General features: G+C 46.1%; 1 protein-coding gene across 1 annotated transcript in view; it reads right to left on the minus strand.

Moving 5' to 3' along the window:
* Window positions 1-5,059: 5,059 nt before the first annotated feature.
* The window catches only part of LOC125467654 (disintegrin and metalloproteinase domain-containing protein 12-like), a 243,940-nt gene continuing 228,257 nt past the window's right edge, over window positions 5,060-20,742 (minus strand). The window contains exon 22 of the mRNA XM_059650847.1: window positions 5,060-5,130. The gene's annotated coding sequence lies outside the window, so the exon portion shown is untranslated. The remainder of the gene's footprint in view (window positions 5,131-20,742) is intronic.

Consider the following 20,742-nt stretch of genomic DNA (forward strand, 5'->3'; position numbering starts at 1 on the left):
TGCATTAGCCAGTTGGCTTCCTGGATGGTGCTCCAGCTTGTTCCTATACATGTTGTGAACAAGGGCCCGATGCTGAAATCAACCAGAAGGTATGGACGGCATGGCCCTGTCATTTTTAAGTAGCGTGGCGGGGTTTGTGTTCTAACAGTTGTTACTCTGTTGAAGTCCTGTCCCTAAAGAATGATGATATCCCAAATGTCAGTCTTCCTCATTGAGCTAAACCCTTAAGGGTAATAATTGTAGCATATTTATGGGATTCCTCCTGCAGTCACCCCAGAAGGCAACGGAGGCCAACTTTCTGGATGCTTTCAAGAAAGAGATAGATAGAGCTCTTAAAGTTGATCAGGGTCGAGCTGTGGATGTGGTGTATATGGACTTCAGTAAGGCATTTGATAAGGTTCCCCACGGTAGGCTCATTCAGAAGGTCAGAAGGAATGGGATACAGGGGAACTTAGCTGCTTGGATACAGAATTGGCTGGCCAACAGAAGACTGCGAGTGGTAGTAGAAGGAAAATATTCTGCCTGGAAGTCAGTGGTGAGTGGAGTTCCACAGGGCTCTGTCCTTGGGCCTCTACTGTTTGTAATTTTTATTAATGACTTGGACGAGGGAATTGAAGGATGGGTCAGCAAGTTTGCAGACGACACAAAGGTCGGAGGTGTCATTGACAGTGTAGAGGGCTGTTGTAGGCTGCAGCGGGACATTGACAGGGTGCAGAGATGGGCTGAGAGGTGGCAGATGGAGTTCAACCTGGATAAATGCGAGGTGATGCATTTTGGAAGGTCGAATTTGAAAGCTGAGTACAGGATTAAGGATAGGATTCTTGGCAGTGTGGAGGAACAGAGGGATCTTGGTGTGCAGATACATAGATCCCTTAAAATGGCCACCCAAGTGGACAGGGTTGTTAAGAAAGCATATGGTGTTTTGGCTTTCATTAACGGGGATTGAGTTTAAGAGTCGTGAGATCTTGTTGCAGCTCTATAAAACTTTGGTTAGACCGCACTTGGAATACTGCGTCCAGTTCTGGGCGCCCAATTGTAGGAAAGATGTGGATGCTTTGGAGAGGGTTCAGAGGAGGTTTACCAGGATGCTGCCTGGACTGGAGGGCTTATCTTATGAAGAGAGGTTGACTGAGCTCGGTCTCTTTTCATTGGAGAAAAGGAGGAGGAGAGGGGACCTAATTGAGGTATACAAGATAATGAGAGGCATAGATAGAGTTGATAGCCAGAGACTATTTCCCAGGGCAGAAATGGCTAGCACGAGGGGTCATAGTTTTAAGCTGGTTGGAGGAAAGTATAGAGGGGATGTCAGAGGCAGGTTCTTTACGCAGAGAGTTGTGAGAGCATGGAATGCGTTGCCAGCAGCAGTTGTGGAAGCAAGGTCATTGGGGACATTTAAGAGACTGCTGGACATGTATATGGTCACAGAAATTTGAGGGTGCATACATGAGGATCAATGGTCGGCACAACATTGTGGGCTGAAGGGCCTGTTCTGTGCTGTACTGTTCTATGTTCTATAGGGGAATGAAGGGTTATGGGGATAAGGCAGGAACAGGATGCTGATTGTGGGCTGGGTATTTACCATCAGCTGCACAATCAGTTCGACCGGTGTTGCCCATTCTGCAAACCGTACTGGTTCGGAGTTTCCTTCACTTTGCAGCCTTTTGATTCCCACCTCTACTCTTGCTCACAAGGCAAATGGCACTGGGGCTGACCTTGCAAAATCTCGAAATTGCTTCCTGGTCAACATGTAAAGTGGCTTTTACACCTTTGTTGGTCCCTCGTGCTTCCTGAAAAACACCTGGCTATTTCATTTGGACTTCACTGAGGCAAATGTTGAGCTAATCAAGGTGAATCCTTCTAAACCAATTCTGCCCCAATGCAGGTCGCTTTTCGAGAAAGCGATAGTTGTGTGACCTCGTGTTATAGAAAATTGCGCTATAGAAAATAGCCATCGAAAATCATGTCACAGGGAAATCATGACAGAAAATAGACAATAGGTGTAGGAGTAGGCCATTCGGCCCTTTGAGCCAGCACCTCCATTCATTATGATCATAGCCGATCATCCACAATCAGCATCCTGTTCCTGCCTTCTCCCCATAACCCTTGATTCCACTATCTTTAAGAGTTCTATCTATCTCTTTCTTGAAAGTATCCAGAGGCTTGGCCTCCACTGCCTTCTAGGGCAGAGCATTCCATATACCCACCACTCTCTGGGTGAAGAAGTTTCTCCTCACTCTGTTCTAAATGGCCTACCCCATATTTTTAAACTGAGCCCTCTGGTTCTGGATTCATCCATCAGTGGAAATATGCTTCCTGCCTCCAGAGTGTCCAATTCGTTAATAATTTTATACGTTTCAATCAGATCCCCTCTCATCCTTCTAAACTCAAGTGTATACAAGCCCAGTCACTCCAATCTTTCAACATATGATAGTCCCGCCATTCCGGGAATTGACCTTGTGAACCTACGCTGCACTCCCTCAATAGCAAGAATGTCCTTCCTCAAATCTGGAGACCAAAACTGGACACAATACTCCAGGTGCGGTCTCACCAGGGCCCTGTACAGCTGCAGAAGGACCTCTTTGCTCCTATACTCAATTCCTCTTGTTATGAAGGCCAGCATGCTATTAGCTTTCTTCACTGCCTGCTGTACCTACATGTTTGCTTTCATTGACTGATGTACAAGAACACCCAGATCTCGTTGTACTTCCCCTTTACCTAACTTGACTCCATTGAGATAGTGATCTGCCTTCCTGTTCTTGCCACCAAAGTGGATAACCACACATTTATCCACATTAAACTGCATCTGCCATGCATCCATCCACTCACCGAGCCTGAGTCACCCTGTATTCTCATAATATCTTCCTTACATTTCACACTGCTACCCAGCTTTGTGTCATCAGCAAATGTGTTAATATTACTTTTAATGCCTTCATCTGTATCATTAATGTGTATTGTAAATAGCTGCGGTCCCAGCACCGAACCTTGTGGTACCCCACTGGTCACTGCCTGCCATTCCGAAAGGGACCCGTTTATCACTACTCTTTGCTTCCTGTCAGCCAGCCAATTTTCAATCCAACTCAGTATTTTGCCCCAATACCACGTGCCCTAATTTTGCTCACTAATCTCCTATGTGGGACTTTATCAAAGGCTTTCTGAAAGTCCAGGTACACTACATCCACTGGCTCTCCCTTGTCCATCTTCATAGATACATCCTCAGAAAACTCCAGAAGATTAGTCAAGCACGACTTCCCCTTCGTAAATCCATGCTGACTCTCACCTATCCTGTTACTGCTATCCAAATGATTCGTAATTTCATCTTTTATAATTGACCCCAGCATCTTTCCCACCACTGACGTCAGGCTAACCGGTCTATAATTCCCTGTTTTCTCTTTCTCTCCTTTCTTGAAAAGTGGGACAACATTAGCCACCCTCCAATCCGCAGGAACTGATCCTGAATCTATAGAACATTGGAAAATAATTACCAATGCGTCCACGATTTGTAGAGGCAACTCAAGTGCCCTGGGATGCAAACCATCAGGTCACGGGATCTTATCAGCCTTCAATTAGACCCGATATACTGACCGTTACAATGCACAGCCAGAACCGGCTCCTACCGGATGCAGCAAAAACTATACCATATAAAATTGAACCAGCACAGGACGACAACGCTTCACAGGAGGCTCCACAACATTGAGAATGTCACCCAGTAAGCAGATGAAAAGTCTGCCATCAAACTTCCTCGTTCAGCAAACACACCAACATCTAGGACCTCGGGGTACAGTTGCTTTGTTCCTTGAAAGTGGAATCAAAGGTAGACAGGATACTGAAGAATACATTGGGTACACTTGCCCTCATTAATCAGTGCATTAAGCGTGGACGCTAGCAGGTCATTTGTAGCTGTAGATGACATTGGTGATGCCGATCTTAAGAATACTGCATTCAGTTCCGGTCCCCCTGCTATAGGATGGATGATGTTAAACTTGTAAGTGCTCAGAAAAGATTTCCAAGGATGTTACCAGGACTGGAAGGTTTGAACTATTGGGAGAGGCTGAATCGACTAGGGCTATTTCCTCTGGAGTATCAGAGACTGAGAGGAGACCTTTTAGAGGTTTATAAAATTGGGAGGGGCTTGGATAGGATTAAGAGCCAAGTTCTTTTCCTCAAAATAGGGGAGTCGAAAACTAGCGGGCATAGGTTTAAGGTAAGAGGGGAAAGATTTAAAAGGGATCTAAGGGGCAACTTCTTCATGCAGAGGGTGGTGCGTGTATGAACCAAGCTGCCAGCGGAAGTGGTGGTGGTGGGTACAATTACAACATTTAAAAGGCATCTGGAGGGTATATGAACAAGAAGAGATGAGAGGGATATGGGCCAATTTTTTTGATTCATTAATGGGATGAGGGTGTCACTGGCCAGGAATCACTCTATGATTCCAATTAACGACTCCCATTTTGCAGAATAAAGAACAAAGACCAGTTCAGCACAGGGACAGGCCCTTCAGCCCACCAAGTCTGTGCTGACACAAAGCTCTTTTTCAGATTACATTAATTACAGTGTGGAAACAGGCCCTTCAGCCCAACATATCCACACCAACCCTTGCAGCATCCTACCCAGACCCATCCCCATTCCCCTATAATCCACACACCCCTAAATACTATGGGCAATTTAGCATGGCCAATCCACCGAGCCTGCACATCTTTGGGCATTGGGAGGAAACCCCATGCAGTCATAGGGAGAATGTGTAAATGCTGCACAGACAGTCACTTGAGGCTGGATTTGAAACCGGGTACCTGACCCTGCGAGGCTGCAGTGCTAACCACTGAGCCACTGTGCACTCCTTTCCCCTGCTGCTAAAAACTGAAACTGTTGTAAATGGGGTCATGATTTCCACATGGGGAATTGATGTTATAAGAACTTCAATTAGTTGTTGGAACAATCTGGAGGATAGCAATAGATGGGAATGAGGCAGCAGATTAAATTGAATTGAAGCAATCACACTGTCAAACAATGTCAGATTAATTACCTGTGGAAGTACAGTTATATTGCGTTTCAGTTTCCCTGATAAAACATATGGGGTTACAAACGTGTAATCTTTCAGTTTTTTGAAATGGTTTTGCTGGGCCAATTTGAAACCTGTTGAAAGAAAAGTGACACATAATGAGGATGCTGACAATCTGGATTAATCTTGGTGGTAAGCAAATTACCGTCAGAGATATTTGAGGGAAAAGATGAACGGTCATTCAGAAAAACTCAGATTGATCAGGTCAGCATGGATTTTTCAGTGGAATATTTATATTGGACTAACAATAGAATTTTTCAGGAGGTAATAAGGAGGGTTGATAAATGCACCACATCTGATGTTTTCTATGCGGATTTTAACAGCAGTATTTAAAATTCTACCATGATTCAAGAAAGCAGTTTATCACCACATAATTAGGGATGGTCAATAAATGTTGGCCTAGCCAGTAATGTTCATATTCCATGAACATACATATTATAAAAAGTAATGGGTGATGGTTGATGGTGCTTTGGTAAATGGAAACGTTTCCAGAGGGTTCAACAAGAGGTTCCCGGCTCTTCGTACTGTATATCAAAAAATAATTAGAACAAAAGTTTAGGCAGCATGTTTAAGACATTTTCATTTGATGCAAAAATTATTTGCATATTTGAAACTAGGCAAAAGCTGTGGACAGCAGGAAGTGATAAACAGATTGGTCAGGTGGGCAGAAAAGTGGTATTTAAAATTCAATATGGACAAAATCTGAGGTCATGCATTTGGAAAGGACAAACAAGACACAAAACAAAACAATGAGGAGTAGGATGCTGAGTAATGAGGGATTTTGAAATTGTGATCAACACTGATCTTTACAAGTCAATTATGTTTTATAATAACACATTAACAAGCAAATACAATGTTCTCAATGGGATATGTTGAAACTGTAATAAAAAATCTTAACAAGTGGAGGTGTTCTGTGGATCCAGGTTTGAATCTACCACAGCAGATGGTGGAATTTGAATTCAATAAATATCTGGAATTAAGAATCTATTGACAACAGTGAATCCTTTATTGAATGTTGGAAAAACAGGTCTGGTTCACCAATGCTCTTTCAGGAAGTAAACTGCCATCCTTACCTGTTCTGGCCTACATGAGACTCCAGACCCACAATGTGGGTGTTTCGCAAGCACTCTCTGAAATAGCCTAGCAAGCCACTCTGTCGTATCAATCACTTAAACAGAAAAATAAACTGAATGAAACTGGACAGACTATTCGGATTCAACTATGGAAACAACAACAGCAGAAACAGCCCTGTCAACCATGCAAAGTCCACCTCACTAACATCTGGGGGTTAGTGCCAAAACTGGGAGAGCCATCTTGCATCTAGGCAAGCAATAGCTTGACATAGTCATACTGACAGAATCAGACCTTACAGACAATGTCCCTGACACCACCATCACCATCCCTGCATATGTCCTGTCCCAATGGCAGGACAGACACAGGAGGGGGTCGGCACAGCAGGATGCAATTGGAAGACAGGAGCTCTGAGAGTCCTCAAAATTGACTCTGGATCTCATGAAGTCTCATGGCTTCGGGCAAAACATGGGCAAGGAAACTACCTGCTGATTATCATATTCTGTCCTCCCTCAACTGATGAACCAATATTCCTCAATGTTGAATAACACTTAGAGGAAGTACTGAGAATGGCAAGAATATAAAATGTACTCTGGGTGGGGGATTTCAGTGTCCACAACCAAGAGAGGCTCGGCAGCAGTACTACTGATCAAGCTGGTTTGCAGCAGGTGCTGAGGCAACCAACAAGAGGGGAAAACATACTTAGCCCCATCCTTACTAATCTGCTGGCTGCAGTTGCATCTGTCCATGACAGCATTGTTAAGAGTGACCATCGCACAGTCCTTGTGGAGACAAAGTCCTGCCTTCAGGTGCAAGAATTGTGTCCAGCTGCAGCTCTTGTTGGACCGCATGACAGCTCTGGAGCTGCGGATGGAACCACTTTGGAGCATATGCGATGCTGAGGGGGTTGTGAGTAGCACATTTAGCAATTTGGTCACACCGCAGATTAGGATTGCTGAGGGAGAAAGGGAATGGGTGACCAAAAGGCAGAGAAAAAACAGGAAGGCAGTGCAGGTGTCCCCTGCACACTGTACACTGTTTTGGATACAGTTGGGGGAGATAGCTCACCAGGGGAAGGCAGCAGTAGCCAGGTTCATGGCACAGTGGCTGGCTCTGCTGTACAGAAGGGTGGGGAAAAGAGTGGAAGGGCGATAGTCATTAGGGATTCAATTGTAAGGGGAGTAAATAGGCGGTTCTGTGGTCAAAAACAAGAATCCCGAATGGTATGTTGCCTCCCAGGTGCACGGGTCAGGGACGTCTCAGATTGGCAGCAGAGCAATCTGAAGTGGGAGGACGAACAGCCAGCTGTCATGGTGCATATAGGCACCAACGATATAGGCAGAAAATGGGATGAGGTCCTACAAGCAGAATTTAGGGAGTTAGGAGCCAAGTTAAAAAGTAGGACCTCAAAGGTAGTAATCTCAGGATTGCTACCAGTGCCACGTGCTAGTCAGAGCAGAAATGAAAGAATAGCTAGGATGAATGCATGGCTTGAGAGATGGTGCAGGAGGGAGGGGTTCAGATTTTGGGACATTGGAACCGGTTCTGGGGAAGGTGGGACTATTTCAAATTGGACAGTCTACACCTGGGCCGGTCTGGAACCAATGTCCTTGAGGCTGCTTTTGCTAACGCTGTTGGGGAGGGTTTAAACTAATGTGGCAGGGGGATGGGAACCAAATATTGGACAGAAAGGAGGGAGTAACAATAGCCTGTAGGGAACTAGATAATGGAGTCAGCGTGACTAAAGGGAATAGTAGTCGGGGAGCAGATGATGAACACAAAGGGACAGGTGGTCTGAGGTGCATTTATTTTAATGTGAGAAGTGTAGTAAGTAAGGCAGATGAGCTTCGGGCTTGGATCGGTTCCTGGAAGTATGATGTTATTGCTGTTACTGAGACGTGGTTGAGGGAAGGGCATGATTGGCAACTAGTTGTCCCAGGATATCGATGCTTCAGGCGGGATAGAGAGGGAGGTAAAAGGGGTGGAGGAGTTGCAGAACTGGTCAAAGACGATATCACAGCTGTACTGAAGGAGGGCTCCATCGAGGACTCAAGCAGTGAGGCAATATGGGTAGAACTCAGAAATAGGAAGGGTGCAGTAACAATGTTGGGGCTGTACTACAGGCCTCCCAACAGCGAGCGTGAGATAGAGGCACAAATATGTAAATAGATAATGGAAAGGTGTAGGAGAAACAGGGTGGTGGTGATGGGAGATTTTAATTTTCCCAACATTGACTGGGATTCACTCAATGTTAGGGGTCAAGATGGAGCAGAATTTGTAAGGTGTGTCCAGGAGGGTTTTCTAGAGCAGTATGTATGTAGTCCAACTCAGGAAGGGGCCACACTGGACCTGGTGTTGGGGAATGAGCCCGGCCAGGTGGTTGATATTACAGTAGGGGACTACTTTGGAAATAGCAACCACAATTCCTTAAGTTTTACAATGCTCATGGACAAGGATGGGAGTGGTCCTAAAGGAAGAGTTCTAAACTGGGGGAAGGCCAACTATACCAAAATTCGGCAGGATCCGGGGAATGTAGATTGGGATAAAGTGTTTGAAGGTAAATCCACACTTGGGAGGCTTTTAAGGAGAGGTTGATGCGCGTGCAGGAGACATGTCCCTGTGAAAATGAGGCATAGAAATGGCAAGATTAGGGAACCATGGATGACAGGTGAAATTGTGAGACTATCTAAGAGGAAAAAGGAAGCAAACATAAGGTTTAGGCGACTGAAGACAGACGAAGCTTTGGAAGAATATCGGGAATGTGGGGCAAATCTGAAACGAGGAATTAAGAGGGTTAAAAAGGGACATGAGGTATCTTTAGTAAACATGGTTAAGGAAAATCCCAGTGATAATGGGAACTGCAGATGCTGGAGATTCCAAGATAACAAAGTGTGGAGCTGGATGAACACAACAGGCCAAGCAGCATCTCAGGAGCACAAAAGCTGACGTTTCGGGCCTAGACCCTTCATCAGAGATGGGGATGGGGAGAGGGAACTGGAATAAACAGGGAGAGAGGGGGAGGCAGACTGAAGATGGAGAGAAAGAAAGATAGGTAAAGAGGAGAGTACAGGTGAGGAGATAGGGAGGGGGCAGGTCAGTACAGGGAAGATGGACAGGTCGAGGAGGCGGGATGAGGTAGTAGGTAGAAAATGGATGTGCGGCTTGAGGTGAAAGGAAGGGATGGGTGAGAGAAAGAACAGGTTCCGGAAGCAGAGACAGGCTGGGCTGGTTTTGGGATGCAGTGGGGGGAGGGGAAGAGCTGGGCTGGTTGTGTGGTACAGTGGGGGGAGGGGAACAACTGGGCTGGTTTTGGGATGCAGTAGGGGAAGGGGAGATTTTGAAGCTTGTGAAGTCCACATTGATACCATTGGGCTGCAGGGTTCCCAAGCGGAATATGAGTTGCTGTTCCTGCAACCTTCGGGTGGCATCATTGTGGCACTGCAGGAGGTCCAGGATGAACATGTCGTCTGAGGAATGGGAGGGGGAGTTAAAATGGTTTGCGACTGGGAGGTGCAGTTGTTTGTTGCGAATCGAGCATAGGTGTTCTGCAAAGCGGTCTCCAAGCCTCCGCTTGGTTTCCCCAATGTAGAGGAAGCCACACCGGGTGCAATGGATGCAGTCTACCACATTGGCAGATGTGCAGGTGAACCTATGCTTAATATGGAAAGTCATCTTGGGGCTTGGGATGGGGGTGAGGGAGGAGGTGTGGGGGCAAGTATAGTACTTCCTGAGGTTGCAGGGGAAGGTGCCGCATGTGGTGGGGTTGGAGGGCAGTGTGGAGCGAACAAGGGAGTCATGGACAGAGTGGTCTCTCCGGAAGGCAGACAGGGGTGGGGATGGAAAAGTGTCTTGGGTGGTGGGGTCGGATTGTAGATGGCGGAAGTGTCGGAGGATGATACGTTGTATCCGGAGGTTGGTAGGGTGGTATGTGAGGACGAGGAGATCCTCTGGGGGCGGTTGTGGCGGGGGCGGGGTGTGAGGGATGTGCGGGAAATGTGGGAGACGCGGTCAAGGGTGTTCGTGGCCACAGCGGGGGGAAAGTTGCGGTCCTCGAAGAACGTGGAATCCCAAAGCCTTTTATTCATATGTAGAGCGAGAGGGTAACTATAGAAAGGATTGATCCACTTAAGGGCAAAGAAGGAAAGTTATGCATTGAGTCAGAAAATGGGTGACATTCTTAATGAGTACTTTGCATCGGTATTCACCAAGGAGAGGGACATGATGGATGCTGAGGTTAGGGATAGATGTTTGCTTAGTCTGGGTCAAGTCGGCATAATGAGGGAGGAAGTGTCGGGAAGCCTAAAAGGCATTAAGGCGGACATTTGCCCAGGTCCGGTTCCTTGTCCGCTCCACACTCCCCACCAAACCCACCACACCCAGCACCATCCGCTGCAACCGCAGGAAGTGCTACATTTGCCCCCACACCTCCTCCCTCACCCCCATCCCAGGCACCAAGATGACTTTCCATATTGAGCAGATGTTCACCATGATGTTCTCATGATTCTGTAGACCTCAATCAGGTCCCCCCTCAACCTCCATCTTTCTAATGAAAATAACCCTAATCTACTCAACCTCTCTTCATAGCCAGCACCCTCCATACCAGGCAACATCCTGGTGAACCTCTGCACCCTCTCCAAAGCATCCACATTCTTTTGGTAATGTGGCGACCAGAACAGTGTGCAGTACTCCAACTGTGGTCGAACTAAAGTCCTGTACAACTATAACATGACCTGCCAACTCTTGTACTCGATACCCCATCTGATGAAGGAAAGCATGCCGTATGCCTTCTTGACCACTCTATTGACCTGTGTTGCCACCTTCAAGGTACATTGAACCTGTACACCCAGATCTCTCTGTGCACCAATTTTCCTCAGGGCTTTTCCATTTATCATATCGTTCGCTCTTGAATTGGTACTTCCAAAATGCATCATCTCGCATTTGCCAGGATTGAACTCCACCTGCCCAACTCTCCAATCTATCTATATTCTGCTGCATTCTCTGACAGTCCCCTTCACTATCTGCTACTCCACCAATCTTAGTGTCATTTTCAAACTTGCTAATCACACCATCTATACCTTCCTCCAGCTCATTTATGTATATCACAAACTCGATGGAATAACTGGCCTAATTTCTGCTCTTATGTCTCATGGTCTAATGGCATCTACTCGATAATGTGGAAAATTGCCCAGGCATATTCAGGAGGACAAATCCAAACTGGCCGATTACCATCCCATCAGTCTACTTTCGATCATCAGTAAAGTGATGGAAAGTGTCAGTAACAGTCCTATCAAGCAGCATCTGCTCAGCAATAACCTGCTCAGTGACACCCAGTTTGGGTTCTGCCAGGGCCACTCAGCTCCTGACCTCATTACAGCCTTGGTTCAAACATGGATAAAAGAGCTGAATTCCAGAGGTGAGCTGAGAGTGACAGCCCTTGATATCAAGGCTGCATTTTACCAAGTGTGGGATCAAAGGGCCCTGGCAAAGCTGGAATCAATGGGAAGCAGGGGACAAACTCTCTGAAGGTTAGAGTCATACCTGACCAAGTGGAAGATGGTCGTAGATGTTGGAGGTCAGTCATCTCACCTCAAGGACATATCTACAGGAATTCCTCAGGGTAGTGACCTTTGCCCATCATCATCAGCTACTTCATCAATGACCTTCTCTCCATCAGAGGTGGGGTTGTTTGCCGATGATTGCACAATGTTCAGCACCATTCATGACTCCTCAGACACTGAATTAGTCTGTGTTCACAAGCAACAAGAAGGCTCGAAACGTCAGCTTTTCTGGTCCTAAGATGCTGCTTGGCCTGCTGTGTTCATCCAGCTCCACACCTCATCGCCTCGGATTCTCCAGCATCTGCAGTTCCTATTATCTCTGATACATTATTCGATCTGGACAATATCCAGATTTGGGCTGACAAGTGGCAAGTGACATTCACACCACACAAATGCCAAGCTATGACCTTCACCGATAAAAGACAATCTAATCACTACTCCTTGACATTCAATAGTGTTACTGTCACTGATCATTGAACAGATGCTCAACTCAACTCACCACATAAACACAGTGGTTACAACTGGAGTTCAGTTACTAGTGGTGTACGGCAGGGATTTGTTTTGGGGCCACTGCTGTTTGTCATTTTTATAAATGACCTGGATGAGGACATAGAAGGATGCGTTAGTAAATTTGTGGATGACACGAAAGTCGGTGAAGTTGTGGACAGTGTGGAACGATGTTACAGGTTACACAGGGACATAGATAAGCTGCAGAGCTGGGCTGAGAGGTGGCAAATGGAGTTTAATGCAGAAAAGTGTGAGGTGATTCACTTTGGAAGGAGTAACCAGAAGGCAAAGTACAGGGCTAAAGGTAAGATTCTTAGTAGCGTGGATGACCAGAGAGATCTTGGTGTCCATGTGTACAGATCTCTGAAAGTTGCCACCCAGGTTGACTGGGTTGTCAAGAAGGCATACGGTGTGTTAGATTTTATTGGTAAAGGGATTGAGTTTCAGAGCCATGAGGTCATGTTGCAGCTGTACAAAATTCTGGTGCGGCCGCACTTGGAATATTGCGTACAGTTCTAATCGCCGCATTATAGGAAGGAAGTGGAAGCATTGGAAAGGGTGCAGAGATTTACCAGGATGTTGCCTGGTATGGAGGGAAGGTCTTATGAGAAAAGGCTGAGGGAGTTGAGGTTGTTTTCGTTAGAGTGAAGGTGAAGAGGTGACTTAATAGAGACATACTAGATGATTAGAGGATTAGATAGGGTGGACAGTGAGACCTTTTTCCTCGGATGGGGATGGTTAGCACGAGGGCACATAGCTTTAAATTGAGGGTTGATAGATATAGGACAGATGTCAGAGGTAGGTTCTTTACTCAGAGAGTAGTACGGGCGTGGAATGCGCTGCCTGCAACAGTAGTAGACTCGCCAACTTTCAGGACATTTAAATGTTCGTTGACAAACATATGGATGATAATGAAATAGTGTAGGTTAGATTGACTTCAGTTGGGTTTCTCAGGTCGGCGCAAAATCGAGGGCCGAAGTGCCTGTATTGCATTGTAACGTTCAATGTTCTATGTTCTAACAGCAGCTCAGAGCTAGGTATACTGCAGTGAGTAACTCCCCACCTGACTCCTCAAAGCCTGTCCATCATCTACAAATCAGGAGTGTGATTGAATAGTTCTGACTCATCTGAATGAGTGCAAGTCCAACTACACTCAAGACCATCCAGGACAAAGCGACTCACTTCGTTGACACCACACTTCTAAAAGCATCCACTCCCTGCAGCACGCACGCACACTAACAGACATGTATTAACAGCAGATGCACTGCAGAAATTTGCCAACTTCAAAACCCATGGCCACTTCCATCTCGAATGACAAGGGCAGCAGATATTGGCAAGACCACCACCTGCATGTTTCCCTCCAAGGCACTCACCATCCTGACCTGGAAATATATCACTGCTCCTTCAGTGTCAATAGGTCAAAATCTGGACCTCCCTCCCTGAGGGCATTGTGGGTCAAATCAGGGAATACGGACTGCAGCAGTTGAAGAATGTAGCTCACCACCACATTCTCAAGAGGCAAATAGGTACGGGCAGTAAATGCTGGCCCAATCAGCAACATCCACATCCCTTGAGAAAATAAAAAAAGCTCTGTAGTATTATATCAAAGGTCATTTTGTTTGCGCAGTGTGTTCATTGAAAGCTGCCAAACAAATAATCACTATATAAAGTTGTAGAAGAAGCAGACAGAAAGTGTGGAGTCACTGTTTAACTCAGGATCTCTGCTGTTTTATCGGACAATGTTAAATTCTGGTCTTTTTCCTCCCTCCGGACCAACCTCAGGGAATCTCTCTCCCACTGCACCTCTCCACCCATCTTCTCTTCTCTCCAGCTTCGGTCCGCCTCCCCCTCTCTCCCTATTTATTCCAGAACCCTCTCCCCATCCCCCTCTCTGATGAAGGGTCTAGGCCCGAAACGTCAGCTTTTGTGCTCCTGAGATGTTGCTTGGCCTGTTGTGTTCATCCAGCTCCACACTTGGTTATCTTGGATTCTCCAGCATCTGCAGTTTCCATTATCCCCAAGGACTTTGGTTGTTTTGTTTTGTAGCTTTCCCTGGGGCATTTTAGCACCACGTCAGGCTTCTCTAATTCTGCTTCTAACACAGACAGTGTGTAATGCACAGCTGCTCAACTCTTGCGCCTACGACATCTGGAAAGAAATTCATTCTCTTCTTCAGCTGGAAAAATGTTGTTCCTGACTTCAAGAAGAGAAATAAGGATAATCCAGGAAACTATAGACTGGTGAATCTCACATCAGTTTTTGGGAAGCTATTGGAGAGAATTCTTAGGGATAGGATTTACACACATTTGGAAAAGCTGGAACAAAAACAAAGTTGCTGGAGAAGCTCAGTAGGTCTGGCAGCATCTGTGAAGGGAATAACGTTTCGGGTGCGGTGACCCTACCTCAAAATAGTTCTGAGGAAGGGTCACTGGACCCGAAGTGTTAACTCTGTTTACTCCTTCACAGATGCTGCCAGACCTGCTGAGATTCTCCAGCAACTTTGTTTTTGTTCCTGATTTACAGCATCTGCAGCAATATCAAATGTGGATTTACCTTCAACAGTTTCTCCCAATCTACGTTCCTCAGATCCTGCCAAATCTTGGTATAGTCGGCCATCCCCCAGTTTAGTACTCTTCCTTTAGGACCACTCCTATCCTTGACCATGAGTCTTGTAAAACTTACGGAATTGTGGGCTATTTCCAAAGTAGTCCCCTACTGTAATTTCAACCACCTGGCTGGGATCATTCCCCAACACCAGGTCCAGTATGGCCCCTTCCTGAGTTGGACTACATACATACTGCTCTAGAAAACCGTCCTGGACACACCTTACAAATTCTGCTCCATCTTGACCCCTAACACTGAGTGAATCCCAGTCAATGTTGGGAAAGTTAAAATCTCCCATCACCACCACCCTGTTTCTCCTACACCGTTCCATTATCTGTTTACATATTTGTACCTCTATCTCACACTCGCTGTTGGGAGGCCTGTCGTACAGTCCCAACACTGTTACTGCACCCTTCCTATTTCTGAGTTCTACCCATATTGCCTCACTGCTCGGGTCCTCCATGTGGTCCTCCTTCAGTACCGCTGTGATATCATCTTTGACCAGTACTGCAACTCCTCCACCCCTTTTACCTCCCTCTCTATCCCGCCTGAAGCATCAATATCCTGGGACAACTAGTTGCCTATCATGCCCTTCCCTCAACCACGTCTCAGTAACAGCAATAACATCATACCTCCGGGTACCGATCCAAGCCCTAAGCTCATCTACCTTATCTACTACACTTCTCGCATTAAAACAAATGCACCTCAGACCACCTGTCCCTTTGTGTTCATCATCTGCTCCCCGACTACTATTTCGTTTAGTCACACTGACTCCGTTATCTAGTTTCCTGCAGGCTATCGTTACTCCCTCTTTTCTGTCCAATATTTGGTTCCCATCCCCCTGCCACATTAGTTTAAACCCTCCCCCACAGCATTAGCAAAAGCACCCCCAAGGACATTGGTTCCTGTCTGGCTCAGGTGTAGACCGTCCAATTTGTAATAGTCCCACCTTCCTCAGAACCGGTTCCAATGTCCAAAAAATCTGAACCCCTCCCTCCTGCACCATCTCTCAAGCCATGCATTCATCCTGGTTTTCTTTCATTTCTACTCTGACTAGCACGTGGCACTGGGAGCAATCCTGAGATTACTACCTTTGAGGTCCCACTTTTTAATTTGGCTCCTAACTCCCTAAATTCTGCTTGTAGGACCTCATCCCATTTTCTGCCTATATCGTTGGTGCCTATATGCACCACGACAGCTGGCTGTTCACCCTCCCCCTTCAGAATGTTCTGCAGCTGATCGGAGACATCCCTGACCCGTGCACCTGGGAGGCAACACACCATTCGGGAGTCCCGTTTTCGACCACAGAACCGCCTATGTACTCCCCTTACAATTGAATCCCCAATGACTATCGCCCTTCCACTCTTTTTCCCGCCCATCTGTACAGCAGAGCCAGCCACTGTGCCATGAACCTGGCTACTGCTGCCTTCCCCTGGTGAGCCATCTCCCCCAACAGTACCCAATAAAATTATGAGATAATTGAGATAAAATTATGAGATGATAGGGCTGATGGTCACAACTTTTCCAAGAGTTGAAATGTCTAATACTATGGGGCATGTATATAAGGTTGGGGGGGGGGGGAGTTCAAAGGAGATGTGAGGGGCAGGTTTTTTACACAGAGAGTGGTAGGACTGTGGAATGCACTGCCATGGGTGATGGTGGAAGCATCGACAATAAGGGCATTTAAGTGACTTTTAGTTAAGCATATGAATATGCATGGATGGAGGGGAATGAACCAAGGGCAGTCAGAAGGGGTTAGTTTCATTTGGCTTAATGTTTGGCACAACATCGTGGACCAAAGGGCCCGTTGCAGTGCTGTACAGTTCTATGATCTATCTGCCATGTCCATCTCAGATTCCGAGGTATCATCAATGCTTGAGAGAGAGGAAGAACACACAGGTTCCAAAACAGTCAAAATGGCAATCAAGGAGTCAGAGATAATAGGAACTGCAGATGCTGGAGAATCTGAGATAACAAGGTGTAGAGTTGGATGATTGCTCCTGCAGCATCTGTGAGTTTGCAGCTTTCAAATGGTCCACATGCTCGTTCAGCACCATCGCACCTACCGAATTTTATATTTCACTGTACCTGACCTCATATTGAACATGCCTTTCACACATACAGGGCCATTCCAATGGTTTCTACACAAAACTTCGTCCCCTGAAGTAAATTATCTTGCTTAGCAAAGACTTGTGTCTGGCATTAGCGTTCCAGATGCCGTTTCACCCTCACCTGTAGGTTGGGAAGATCGGTTTAACCTGTGCGGAGTCTTCTCACCTTTGCAACTCTGCTGGAGCTGTCCCTGCATTTGCATGAGGAGTGGTCTGGCAATCAAACGAGAAGGACAGTTTGGTATAAGTGAACCTGCGGGCTGCTTCCTTAAGGCTGCCTTCAAAGCTTGGACTGCTGTTTCCACCAGAACAATGGATGATGGATGGTATGGTGTTGTCCTTGTATGACGAATGCCATTTGACTTTAGGAATTACTCAAACTCCCTGCTGGTAAACAATGGCCTAGTATCTGTAACCAACACTTCTGGGAATCCATGTATTGCAAAAAACGTGCACAGTTTTTCTATCGTCATCCTCATGTTTGACAAATGAATTCTAAGCATTCAGCCATTTTGAGTGGGCATCCACAATGACTAAGAACAGTGATGCCATGAAAGGGCTCGTACAGTCAACGTGTAACCGAGTCCAGGGTTTACCCGGCCACTCAAATAATCACCAAGTCACCAACTTCTCCTCAACTTTAAATGCACTGCCTGAGTGTGGTTGCAGATTCTATTGTGGTTTTCACGAAAGGAGTCAGGTCAGAAACAGAAATGAAACAAATTGCAAGGCTATGGGGATGAGCTGAGATAAAAAGGCGTGGAGCTGGAGGAACACCGCAGGCCAGGCAGCATTAGAGGAGCAGGAAAGCTGACGTTTCAGGCTGAGACCCTCTATGGGGATGATCTGACTGCCTCCAACAAAGAGTTTAACAAGTTTGAGCTGCAAGCTTGTTAGTTTTAACAGGAAGCTGACTAGCTCTAAAGGAGAGCTAACACAGATCTCTATGATGCAACCAACTCCATAATTCCAGAGGATTATCAAGACTGATCATCCTCACCTGAAGCAGTTCCTTGTCCATGTGAAGTAGCTCCTTTAATCTTGGTCTCCCAACCAGTTCCTGATGAATGACTGATGGTTCTGTTACTGAAAACAGTGAACACTGTTCCATTTCCACGGTTCCCATCGTAAATGGCAAATTCTTCGCTCTCTGCTGCTGAAAGGTTTAAAACCAGGCACCAGATCAGAAATACCCCACACACATTGCAGGCGGACATAGTAAATGGTCACAATCCTCTGCTGTCCACTTCAGAGTTCTGTCCCTTTGTTAACACATAGTTTTCTGCCTGCCCTCCTCATCAATCTCCCTTCCCTTTTGAGTTTCTCTGTGCTTGTGCTCTCAATGTTTCTGTGTCTCAGCTTGTTTCTGAGTCTGTGTCATTCTGTGATTCATGTCAGAAATAACTTTGTAACAGACCAGCATTAACCAGGAAGTAAAAGGAAACCCTGAAAAATAGACAGGATTGAACAAGTTGGGAGCAGGACCATGTATGCTGAATGCTGTATGCACAGGGCAGGTTTCTGCCTTGCTATGCTCCCTGTTGCTTTGTCAGAGACACCAGGCTAGAAATTCCAGCAGAGAGATCACTGCTGTAATGGCAAACATTGTAGTGTGAGTTTGAACCTGCAGAAATCCCCTTTGCGCTGTCTGAGTTAGAGTTGGAGATTTTGGAAGGGTCAATATGGAATCAGACCCCTTGAACCCAGACGGTGTTGCCGGTTCCGAGAATGTTGGGCACACCTACCACCCACAAACCAAGGAGGTCAAGCAGCATGTTGCTTTCAGGGACAATGAGCTGAGAAATATATGCAGATTAGTTAAAATGTCCTGGTGGGATCCAATGCCATACAACACACCTGACACCATACTGTAGTTTCAAAAAGAAGAAATCTGTCTCATGTCGCTCAGCAATAATCAAGATTTGAGGTGATGGTGTTGAACTGGGGTGGACAAGGTCAAAAGTCACACAACAACAGGTTATAGTCTAACAGATGAAGTGACACGTGACAGAGGGGCAGCACTGCGAAAGCTTGTGTTGGACTATCACCTGGTGTCGTGTGACTTTTGACCTCAGCAATAATCAAATATAGTAGGGTTACAGAGGCAGTGTGGGGAAATTGGACTGACTGGATTCTCCACGGACTTGATGGGCTGCAAAGAACCCAATCAATAAAGAAACTGGCAAACAAATCCACAGTGAACTGAGATTTCACTACACAGCTAGTTAGTGGCAAGTGGAAGCAAAATGAAATGCAACTTTCACAGACACTTGGAAAGGAAGTATATCCAGACCCATGGTGCAGGTGAAGGAAAATCTTTCAAAGATAGCCGGAACTGCCAATGCTGGAGAACCTGAGATAACAAGGTGTGAAGCTGGATGAACACAGCAGGCCAAGCAGCATCAGAGGAGCAGAAAAGTTTGACATTTCGGGCTGAGACCCTTCTTCAGAGAGCTGGTATAGGTACAATGGCCCGAAAGGCCTCTTTCTTTATTGGGTTCTATGAAAACAAAATGCTGGGACTGCTTAGATGGGCCTCAATTACTGAAATTGTTCCCATTCATGACATTATCAGCTTTCACATTCCTCATTCTGTGATATTTACTTGAGACTCCGGCCTGGCAACTCCTTTGCCCCTTTCTCTGAACGTCTTTTTCTGAATGTTCATGCACTCAACTGCCATGACTTTTCCACCATAACTTTTTGCTGACTGACCTTTGATCCCTTAAGAAACACTGGGGGACATACTGTTATACTAGTGAGCACTGCAAGTCCACTTTGTTATTTCACTGAGAGATGTTTCATATTCAGACCATGTTCTTTTGTTTGCCTGTTCTCTGATGTAGGAAGTAGAGGACACAACAAGCACCAGTTCAGAACTGACAGTGAGACTCTCAGGGACAAACCCACAGTTCTGAACAATTTACATTGGCAGTGATAACGAAATGTGAAGCTGGATGAACACAGCAGGCCAAGCAGCATCTCAGGAGCACAAAAGCTGACGTTTCGGGCCTAGACCCTTCATCAGAAAGGGGGATGGGGAGAGGGAACTGAAATAAATAGGGAGAGAGGGGGAGGTGGACCGAAGATGGAGAGAAAAGAAGATAGGTGGAGAGAGTATAGGTGGGGAGGTAGGGAGGGGATAGGTCAGTCTGGGGAGGACGGACAGGTCAAGGAGGTGGGATGAGGTTAGTAGGTAGGAGGTGGAGGTGCGGCTTGGGGTGGGAGGAAGGGATGGGTGAGAGGATGAACAGGTTAGGGATTGATGTTCACGTATCCTGGTGGCTAGCTTTCTGCCTGTTTGTCCACCAGGATAGCTGGTCACCAGGATACATGAACATCAACTAGCCACAAAAAGACATGACCCACTATCACTAATATGCCTACATACAGATGAGGAAGGACACCACTTTAATTGGGACAACACATCCATCCTAGGACAAGCCAAACAGAGACACACACGAGAATTCCTAGAAGCATGACATTCCAACCGGAACTCCATTAACAAACACAATGGCTCCAAATCAATCTACCACCCTCTGAGAAAAAGAACAGGAAATGACATCACCAATGCAGGAAATGATATCAACAACCCAAGGAAACATAAACAGATAAATAGAAAGCGGGACATAACACCAGCGCTTCACCGGAGGCTCACTGATGATATTACCTAGAATGGCAACTAAAAGTCTAAAAATGAACCTTCCAGTTCAGCGAGCAAACTTACATCCATTTGGTCACACTGCCCTAAGAATGACTTACTTAAACTGGAAAGTGTGCAAAGAAGACTTATTAGGATGTTGCCAGGACCATTAGGCCTGAATTACAGCAAGGG

Source organism: Stegostoma tigrinum, chromosome 1 (genome assembly GCF_030684315.1).
Source record: "Stegostoma tigrinum isolate sSteTig4 chromosome 1, sSteTig4.hap1, whole genome shotgun sequence".
Lineage (NCBI taxonomy): Eukaryota > Metazoa > Chordata > Chondrichthyes > Orectolobiformes > Stegostomatidae > Stegostoma > Stegostoma tigrinum.